Genomic DNA, 11,566 nt, shown 5'->3' on the forward strand with positions numbered 1-11,566 from the left:
AGCCTTAATGGTAACCATCCTTTCTACTTTTATTCAAAATATTATTACTACATCAGTTATCAGAGATGTGTATAGATTGCCGTGTTGGCTTCAGCGCAGAGAGTTAATATAATGTGTTTCATTCATCATTTGAAATACTGTCTCATTCGTGGAGTCTAAGAGGCCCAGCGGCAGTTGCTTGACAAAGTACGGTATTATTGCAAATTAAAAGAACTTCTTGATGTATTTATTAGAGGCTTCGGGGTTTTAGTGCGTGTAAACCGACAATGTTTAAACATGAGGAAAATGCGTGCTGTTTAAGACGCCATTCTTTGTCATTTTACATTACATTTATGGCGTTCCATATATGCTAAATCGGGCTTTTTTTAGTAAATGGCGTTTCATGGTTGCAGGTATATAAAATTTGATTGATCGAATGATTGTGTGAATCATTATCTTACTATAAATCTATACAACTTTGGTGGCAAGTAACGCGATGGTTATTTAACGAAGTTGCGGGTTAGCTTCAGTCAAAGCATTTCGTAAATACAATACATGTCTACAACTACTTATGATGCTTATCTAAATATTAGATGGTCGATAATTTATCAATAATTAATCAAATTGTCATTCCTAAAAGCTAAACAAAAATATATTAGGCCTATTCACTTATCATACAGTACTCCTACAGACCAATTAATAACATGTATAAAGGCCTATTTACACTAGGACGATAACGATCCACGATAAACATAAAAGCATGCATTTTTTTACATAAAACAAAACAAATAGTTCTAGAACTATAGGATAATCATTTATGCTGTCTTTGATAAAAATAATATTTTAAAAATTCCAATCAAATGACGTCATGATAAATAAAAACAATACAATCGTTGTATTGTCACGATATTGTTGCTCTTACTAATCATTATAGTTATCGTCGTACAAACAAGTATATTTATATAGTTGCTGTTTTTATCAATTTAGTTTTTTAATAAACTTTTATTTCTGAAACTTAAGCACGCTCATGGATATCAGAACGGTATATAAAGATATCTCATTTTACAATAAGTTTGCATTATTGGATATTTGATGTGAGATTATACTATTCAAAATAAAGGAGACACAAACCATGCTAACATTTCTGTTTTATTAAAGCCGAAGATATTTTATTAAGAACTGGATACTCATGTTAATGTAGGCCTACAGTTTATTGGCAGGTCGGCCCGCCAATGCTTGAAAACACGATATACCAGGCAGGTGTTTGTAACCCCTGGGCGTGCTAAAGTTTCAACTAGGCTTAGATATAATATGAATATTTCCAGTTCAATACTTACTTTAATCAAGATAATATAGTTGTCTAAGGAATTGTGAATGTTAAAGTTTATCGACTGACATGAATTCGGGATAGCGGCCCGGTAAGAAATTTATATTCGACGTGTCATACAGAAATCATAAATAATTCATGAACAATTATCAAAGCTGTACTTCAGTAATTTATTTCACCGTTAGAAAGCCATTTGAGCACAAACTGTTATAACCCGAGCATTTTAGTCTGATACTCCTTGATGTTTCTTATTATTAGAAACATATAGGCTAGATTGAAGTCACTCAACCTACATCTCACCTAACAGTAAAAAAATAATCAACGAAGAGAATTATTTATTCTGTAGTTGCTAGGCACTAACACATTATTTCAATGGACATCAATTATTTAAATAGTCCTAGTTATCTTCGTTTGTTAAGTCAATGCTCCTAATAGCAAGGCAAACATACTAATGGATAGTTTTAAAGAAACTTTTGAAGTATATTAGATCTATATAAACGGATATTGCTGTCGGAAATAATCGTTGGCGTGTATATATCAATTCGCGCTTTTTTCACTACGAAAATTCACTGTCGAATTACGATAAAGATTGTGGTTTTATATATTAAAGATGTATTGTCCCCCAAAAAACATGAAAAATGATTAATTAATAAAGATTAATTAAATCAGACTTTGAATAGGTTATTTTAAAGTTAATCACTTCCATAGAAAAAAAGCCCCTCCCCCTCCCCACTCCCAATAATGTTTTTACTTATAAAATAACTTAATAAATGGTTCAACCAAAAAATCATTGGCTGGCAGCAAATTTGACATTTTTTTGCTTTAAATTTAAAATAAGCTTTTTTTTTTCAGGTAAATAATTTGTTTTTTGATCCAATTTTTGGTCATAGTAGATAACTATTATGTGACATTAAAATGACATATTCAACAACAACATTTTTTCAGGGGGACAATACATCTTTAAGACTAACAACTTTGTTTTAAATTAAGTTATACAATTACTTTATCTTGCCTTGACAAATATATTATATTATTTATATTATTTTTTGTTTTGACTTTAAAGAAAGCAGAACTGGATAATAAGGGGAGACCATTTTGGTATGTGGAATTTAACGAGGGAGCCTCTATAGCTTAAGCCTGGAATAGCTGATTTCAAAACAGATATAGCCAAGTAAAAGTCTCCGGGTCACTGCCGTAACAAAGCCCCTGATAATTATTAATACAAAATCATTTTCAAATGACGATTAGCATGAAACAATTGATTGAACAAAAATAGGTTACAACTGAGTCTTTACCAATACAACCGATTGTATACAGATTCTTCGCATGTGAAGTATGATCATCTTCAATAATGTTCACTAATGGTATGATACTAAAGGTTAAAAGTATAAATGATATTAATGAGGGGAAAAACAGGAAAAATGAAAAAAGGTAGAAAATGTTTAGAAATTAAGTAATGAAACATTGAATGAATAAAGGTGATGGTGAACCACAAACAATTTTAATAAATACAATCATCTATGACGTCACTTTAAAATCAGGGTTTGAGAAATAGATTACGCAAAAAAAATCAATATAAAAAAATCAAACTCTCTAAAAAGTGCATCGTGTGTGTAATATATATTAATATAATTTTAATAATAATAATTAATTCGATACGAACAGTTTACCATTACAATGCATTATTTATAAATCCGATTGTTGGAAAAAATAATTGGATATAGATTGAATAATTAGTTAGATTGTATGACGTAACATGAAGCTAATTATAAAGATATATACTGTATATACATATTAGGTCATGTTGTTTTACAACGACAAGGCGACTCAGTGTTTGTAGTAACAAATTTATTTATTAAAAAATCGATATGCTTGCGTAACAGGTGGCAAATTATGAACAAATTTAAATTAACTGAAATTTTCCAATGTGTAAATGTCTGTCAGTGAAATCAATTTTTATTTTTGTCTTTTATGGGCTCGTCCTATTTTATTTTGCTGTATACATTATTAAATTAGTTCTCCATAAACATCACAGGCACAGAATAATATTCTCTTGTATTTTGTAATCGTTCTTGTATCAGTCAAAAAATAACTACAGCTCTGATATACTCTTAAAGCTCTGTCTACACTATCAAACTGTTATGTGACAAAACAAAATGTGACGTGCCCATATGGACATGATGATGTTATATCACTATCATATTTAAGCATATCATTACCATAATATTTGGGCACGCCACACTTTTTTGTCAAACTAGTTTGATAGTGTAGACAGAGTATCTTTCGTAGTATCTTTAAACGAGCCACGATAATTGTGTTGGCCGTTTCTATAAAAACACTTTTTTTTATATAAATCGCTGTATTTTCCGAAAAATCGTCTTCGTTTTGTATCAGCGCCATCTCTGTCGTCTTTATTCTGCATCAGTATTTAGTAGAGTATGGTTATTTTATTATGGTTTTAAATTTCATAAAGTGATTATTTTTGTATTCATTTCTTTCCTTTCTTTGCGGTTTCAAAGATGTAAACTTACTCAGTTAAAAGCATACCTTTGACATTATATAATCCCTCCTCTTGGTGAAATTATAAGTCTCCATTGACATCTTCCTGATTTATGAAATTATTAAAATGACATTAACAATATCTTGTCATTAATATTATAATTTCGATCATTATCATTTATAGTAAGATAGCTGAAGCCGTTTGTCTCTAATGGCAATATCTCTATTGTTCGCAATTGCATTGATATTATAACATATAATAGATGTTTATGTTTTAAACGGGGAAGATTTTTGTTAAGCTTTTGACTCTCATAATTCAACGAATACAAAACATTCATTGTTTGTTTTATAACCAACCTATTACCCTCAAATAATTTCTTATTAAAGTACGGAAATCAGTTATCGATCATGTGAAAGAAAAGTGTTTTTTTAGGTGGCTCTATAGAACCATTGCATATCATCTTACCGTTGAATTTGAACTGAATTTTATGTAACGCCCTTTTTCTTATTGATGAAATTATCGCATAATAAAGACCCGTCCTCCCAGAAAGACCCGTCCTCCCAGAAAGACCCGTCCTCCCAGAATTGTTGTTTTTTTTTAAACAGAAATGATTAAAGATAACTATATTGTCCCCCGAGTTTTTTGTTTTTTTTGTCTTTTTATAAGTAAAATGATTATCTTTTTTCATGTGAAAAACTTCATCAAAACTGCAAAATGGCCTATTAAAAGTCTAATTTTATTAATCATTTTTTGGGGGACAATACATCTTTAAATTTGTAAAATCAAAATTACTATTCTATTTTTCAAAACAAAACAAACGTCTGAATCCTCCAAACTTAGTTGATTCACAAAACGGAATGCTATATTTCTTTAAAAAATATGTAACGATTTTCTTGAGACTTATATTGTATCGTAGTGCGTTGTATTGATTAGTGTTTTAGTGAATTTAGAAATGATATAGTGTAGTTAAAGATGTATTGTCCCTTTGACTAATTCCAAAAAAATAAAAAATAACAGATTTCGAAAAAAGGTGGGTCATTTTGAAGTATCATAATAGTTATTAACTATCACCAAAAATTTGTCGAAAAAAAAAATCATTTAACTGAAATACAGACGTTTTTTTGTTAAAAAAATAACTTTGACTTCCAGTCAAAGTTTTTGATCAAAACATATCCCATAATGAAACGCGCTTGTTTGGCTACTCTCTGTATGCATAATCATAAAACTTCCTCACGATCTGTTTGAAAATACCTTCTCAACCGTGACGAGTTGTAAACAATCCTAATTAGCATATGCATATGCGTACTCGTGTTTTGAAATCTTTGTTTACTTTCGCTCGCGACGATTTTCCAGATGAAATGTAATCCAACTAATTTACCTGTTAATTACGTAAACGTGTTGCTTTTGGCTCGAATTTTCGACTTAAAGTGAATAACTTTAATATTACTTTGATATGGCCAATTTAAATTTAGAATATTTTGACCTTCATTTTTTTGTGTTTCAAGGGACAATACATCTTTAAATACGATACAGTCACTGACGACTAAACTCAATCACTGCAACGCGATATGTGACGTCATAGCCTAAATAGTTCTTCACAAATAATTACCTTTTTATAAAATAGAGAATTATAGTGAAATATCATTTCTCTTCAAAACTATTTTTGTATGCAAAATTTTGAATTTCCGTTTGTTCTGCTCGTATGCGGAGTCGAATATGTATCGTTATTTTGCTAACGTTGTCAAAGATAATGATCCTCTCACGTTGTAATTATATACTGAAGTAGGATCGTTATTCCGGGCAATCTCGAATGCTTAGTACACGAATCGCCAATAATGAAGTCTAGGATGCAATACACGATTCCGTGTGACGTCATTGAGTACTACAGACTACATTTATTGAAATATTATGCTTTTTGAAGTAGATGTATTTACAGAAGACTAGGCCGAATCAGACATTTGATTGATTCCTCCTCGAACTATCACATCCAGCAAAATCCACGACGCGGGATGTAATCGCGCGTATGAGGCGTGTTTTGTGACAAAATGCCATAGAATGAAATGCAATAGTCTGAAGAGTAAATTTACTATCTCTCAGCACAAACTTAACATAAACACAGCTCGCGTAATGGGAGACCCTTAAAACTTTAGATCATATACATTTTGGAAGCCTATGGTACTTCTTTGTAACAATTGTCCTGCAGTAATCCATACCAGTCGTTCTGTTTGACATTTACATCCAATTACGGAACTTAATGTAGGCCCATTATGTCAAACGGGTTGGCTAACTTATGGTAGCCTAATATCTTGTCTCCGATACGCCTTAAAAGGTGTCCACGAACTATCATTAAAGAAGGCCTAGCGTCCGGTTGTTATGGTCATGAGAGAGCGTAGACGAATTTGTCTCAGAAATAGTTTATTTTTTGTCATAATTAAATTACATAATTATAAAAGTGCATATCAAATGTATTGCCGCCAACCAGATATTAATATTCAAAATATACCGATTAACGAAATACATAGAGAATTATTGGAAAATCAATCATAATTATCGCTGCCAATACCGAAGTGCCAATTTTGTATTATAATTTGTGCTGCCGCTGATACTGTTAGATTCATAAAGACTTATCTCATCGGAGCTTTGGAACTGCGATTTATCGTGGTACCAGTCTGGACCTATCAGTCATCGCCTCTTGACTTGAGCAACAAATTTACTCCTACAATTGTATACGACGATGTTTGACAGAGCAATTTACAAAATAAAGCAGTGTAAACAATGATATAAAATGAAATAGCCTATACAGTCGTATAAGGTAATGTTAAACAATGTTCTTCTCATTCTATACCCATTTCTAGAAAGGAATGATCCCATAAACCACATAGCGCCGTGTTAAACATAGTCATAAACTACTCAAACGCGTTCGCTCTATGAAAACATACCAAGCAGAGAATCAGTCTTTATTGATTTTCATTAAACAAATCGTAAAGTCTTCGACGCATTGCTAATTTAACTATCTCATATTATTACTAACTATTATCGTATCAATACCCACAGACCCGTGAATTCATGTGTAAGTATTTGTATCAACTTAAAACATCAACATACTTCAGCCTGTCGTCTGCTACTTACGCGATGACGTATACTAACCATCTGGAATAAAATGTCTCAACACATTGGCAACGTTGCACTATGGGTCAAATTAACTACAGAGCGTAATTAACATGATTTGTAGACATTGTAAATTATCTTGAAATTTTAATATCTTTGTATTAGCAAAGTCTATGTACTTTAGTTTTAATTAAATATTGATATGCTCGTTTTGGATGGTGTTTTAAATCCGTTAAGAGCTTGCATCGACCTTCTCTAAAGCTTGGTTCTCACTAGCGACGCAACGTAACGCAATCTACGCAACGTAAGAAAATGCCCCCGCCTTCGTGAAATCAAACCTACTGTACGATGTTTGCAGCACTATTGTGTCGGTCGGTTCCCACTTGTGATTACGCAATACAGTGTCGCTGCGTTGCGTTAGACGGAACCACGCTTAAATCTAAATTTACGTATGGGCAAACTTCAGTAAATTGTGCGTAATTTCTAGAATTTGTATTGGTATTGCAAGTTGGTATATACATATCTTTCTGTATTGAAAGTTAACACCAATAATGAAACCAATACAGTAATTAAGTTATAAATTAGTTTTTGACGAATAAAGCAAAATTTGGTTAAACGATTATAGCCCGAATAGTGTTTCCCGAACGTGGTACACACCGTGTGCTAGTTTAGAATAATTTTCTTATTTTGATTCCACTTCAGTTGAGTAATATGCCATAGTAAATAACAGTCATAATCGTGCTTCTGCTACGTCACATGATCAAATCGATCGCCTGGTATTGTGAGTTTATTTCTCTAAAAGCGTACAACATGCGAAGCTAACGCCATTGCAATACAGGTCATGCTTGGCTGATCCGTCAGGTTTTATCAATGTCGCGGGTGGCGTATGCACAGGATCATAATTCATAATTTATTCATAACTACCTCTAAAAATATCGACAGCGACAAGACATTCTATGTAAAGAAATAAAAAACAATAATAACAATACATCATTTTCAGAGTAATCATTGGCACTCAATCCGGGTTTGGGGATCTTTATTTCTAGTAATTTGAAGTCGGAAATCAATAATGATACTATAATGGCTATGCTTTATTATTGTATTATTATATCATAATTAGAAACCGAAGATATTGGAGCTATATCTCTGTGCATCATTTACATAATGAAAACACCGGCTATATTATTCGTTGGACGCGATGTTGTATAATGTATTATGAAATTCGGTTGGAAAGTATGTAGGATAAAGGTTAACATGAACGCATTGCAAGAATATCAACCTAATATTGGATGAATGATTTGGATATTTACAAATACCAGCAAATTAAAACGGATACTTCCTTATATCCTTTTGTGCTTTTTTATTTAAAGATGTATTGTGCCCCTGAATTTTTTTTGATTTCTTTGTTGAATATGCCATTCTAATGTCACATAATAGTTTCATAGAGACATCTGGTAGCCATTGGCATCAAGTTGGCATTTAGATTTATACTACTTTTAAGTGTAGCCCTACACAACATTTTGTATTTTTTTTTTTTTTTTTTTTTTTTAGAGTGTTAGTTGCATCTAGCAAGTTGACTTGTTTGCAAAACTCTATCAAGTACTGACTCGTTGTTCATTCGGTGTTGTTTAGAAAGTAAGTATTTTTGTAGGATCGTCATTCTCTTTTCTAATGACGTGTCTAATCCAGTTGAGTTGTTGTTGGTCAACATAATCTTTATGTAAGGTCTTTAAGAGGTAATAATAATATGCACACCACGTAATAAGATTTTAAGATGTATTGTTTTGTTCTTGTCAAAATGTTTTTAAAGACAAACACAAAAGTGGAGAGGTGGCTATATAGTCTTTGATAAGAATTACTATATTGTTTTATTGAATTGAATTAAAATCTGTGTTTTTAAGAGGTAGGCCTAATAATATACAAACCACGTAATAAGTTTTGTTTTTTTCAACAAAATCTTATGAAAAAAAACTTTACAAGAAAAACAGAAGAAGTTGAGAGGTGGCTATATAGTGTTTGATAAGAATTACTATAAAGTCGTATTGACTATTAAAATCTGTGTTTCTCACTCCTTATCTTCCATGATACATTGTACTAAAACATGTAAAATAAACGTAAATGTTAATGATTATGCAGTTCTTGCTAAAACATCAAAGATAGAAATTTTCGAATAATTATTGTAATTTTTGACTAACGATTTCGTTTGTTTATTATTCATTGCTTATCGACGACCCAAGCCTAAATGAGAAACATCATAGAGTGGGCTTCATTACCATTCATTATCTCATCAATTGCATTACGATGTCATTCAAAATTTGTATGACGACCCTGAACAAGAATGACATACTCTTTGATTGGAAAATGTAACTTGCATAATATTTCATGTAAAAAATGTTCTTTTGTACTACACCAGATCATTCTTTCTTAATAAACGACTGACACTTAAAATGGGCAAGTTTTCATCTTATTATTTTGATTTGTTAGGGCCTATATCAGTGTGTTTTCGAATAATCGGGACATTTTTATTTGTCAACGTAAAGTGGCCACGAAACTATACTGTATTGATATACGTGTAAACCAACATTATAGCAATATTATCGCACAATAATTTCGTTTAAAAAATGTTCATATTTTAGGTGATTTTGAAGAAAAAAAACCCCTCTACAACACTACTAGGGTTTTGTCAAAAATTAATAGTATTGTGAAAAGTGTATATTTTGGTCATTTTTCGAAAAATGGCCAAATTTCGACCTTTTTTTATTTTGTGGCATAAATGGTTACTATACGTCTATAAGATGATGATAACGCAATATATGCGCATATATAGCAATATTATTGCATAATAATAGCATTTTCAAATGTGTATATTTTGGGCAAAAAACCCCTGTACTATAGTACAGGAATTTTTTCGAAAAATGGCCAAATTTCGACCTTTTCATTTTTTGACATAAATGGTTACTATACGTCTATAAGATGATGATAACGCAATATATAATTATAGCAATAATTATTATTGCATAATAATAGTATTTTAAAAAGTGTATATTTTGGACATTTTTAAAAAAAATCCCTGTACTATAGGCCCTACAGAGATTTTTTCGAAAAATGACCAAATTTCGACCTTTTTATTTTTTGACATAAATGGTTACTATACGTCTATAAGATGATGATAACGCAATATATGCGCATATATAGCAATATTATTGCATAATAATAGCATTTTCAAATGTGTATATTTTGGGCATTTTTTGAAAAAAATCCCTGCACTATAGTAGGGATTTTTTCGAAAAATGACCAAATTTCGACCTTTTTATTTTTTGACATGGTTAATATACGTCTATAAGATGATGATAACGCAATATATGCGCGTATATAGCAATTATTATTGCATAATAATAGCTTTTTCTAAAGTGTATATTTTGGGCATTTTTTGAAAAAATCCCTGTACTAATAGTACAGGGATTTTTTCGAAAAATGGCCAAATTTCGACCTTTTTATTTTTTGACATAAATGGTTACTATACGTCTATATGATGATGATAACGCAATATATAATTATAGCAATAATTATTATTGCATAATAATAGTATTTTGAAAAGTGTATATTTTGGGCATTTTTTGAAAAAAATCCCTGCACTATAGTAGGGATTTTTTTCGAAAAATGACCAAATTTCGACCTTTTTATTTTTTGACATGGTTAATATACGTCTATAAGATGATGATAACGCAATATATAATTATAGCAATAATTATTATTGCATAATAATAGTATTTTGAAAAGTGTATATTTTGGGCACTTTTTGAAAAAACCCCTGTACTATAGTACAGGAATTTTTTCGAAAAATTGCCAAATTTCGACCTTTTCATTTTTTGACATAAATGGTTACTATACGTCTATAAGATGATGATAACGCAATATATAATTATAGCAATAATTATTAGTGCATAATAATAGTATTTTAAAAAGTGTATATTTTGGACATTTTTAAAAAAAATCCCTGTAGGCCTACTATAATAGGCCCTACAGAGATTTTTTCGAAAAATGACCAAATTTCGACCTTTTTATTTTTTGACATAAATGGTTACTATACGTCTATAAGATGATGATAACGCAATATATGCGCATATATAGCAATATTATTGCATAATAATAGCATTTTCAAATGTGTATATTTTGGGCATTTTTTGAAAAAAATCCCTGCACTATAGTAGGGATTTTTTCGAAAAATGACCAAATTTCGACCTTTTTATTTTTTGACATGGTTAATATACGTCTATAAGATGATGATAACGCAATATATGCGCGTATATAGCAATTATTATTGCATAATAATAGCTTTTTCTAAAGTGTATATTTTGGGCATTTTTTGAAAAAATCCCTGTACTAATAGTACAGGGATTTTTTCGAAAAATGGCCAAATTTCGACCTTTTTATTTTTTGACATAAATGGTTACTATACGTCTATATGATGATGATAACGCAATATATAATTATAGCAATAATTATTATTGCATAATAATAGTATTTTGAAAAGTGTATATTTTGGGCATTTTTTGAAAAAATCCCTGTACTATAGTACAGGAATTTTTTTGAAAAATGACCAAATTTCGACCTTTTTATTTTTTGACATAAATGGTTACTATACGTCTATA

The sequence above is a fragment of the Antedon bifida genome, chromosome 4 (assembly GCF_963402885.1).
Source record: "Antedon bifida chromosome 4, ecAntBifi1.1, whole genome shotgun sequence".
Taxonomy (NCBI): Eukaryota; Metazoa; Echinodermata; class Crinoidea; order Comatulida; family Antedonidae; genus Antedon; species Antedon bifida.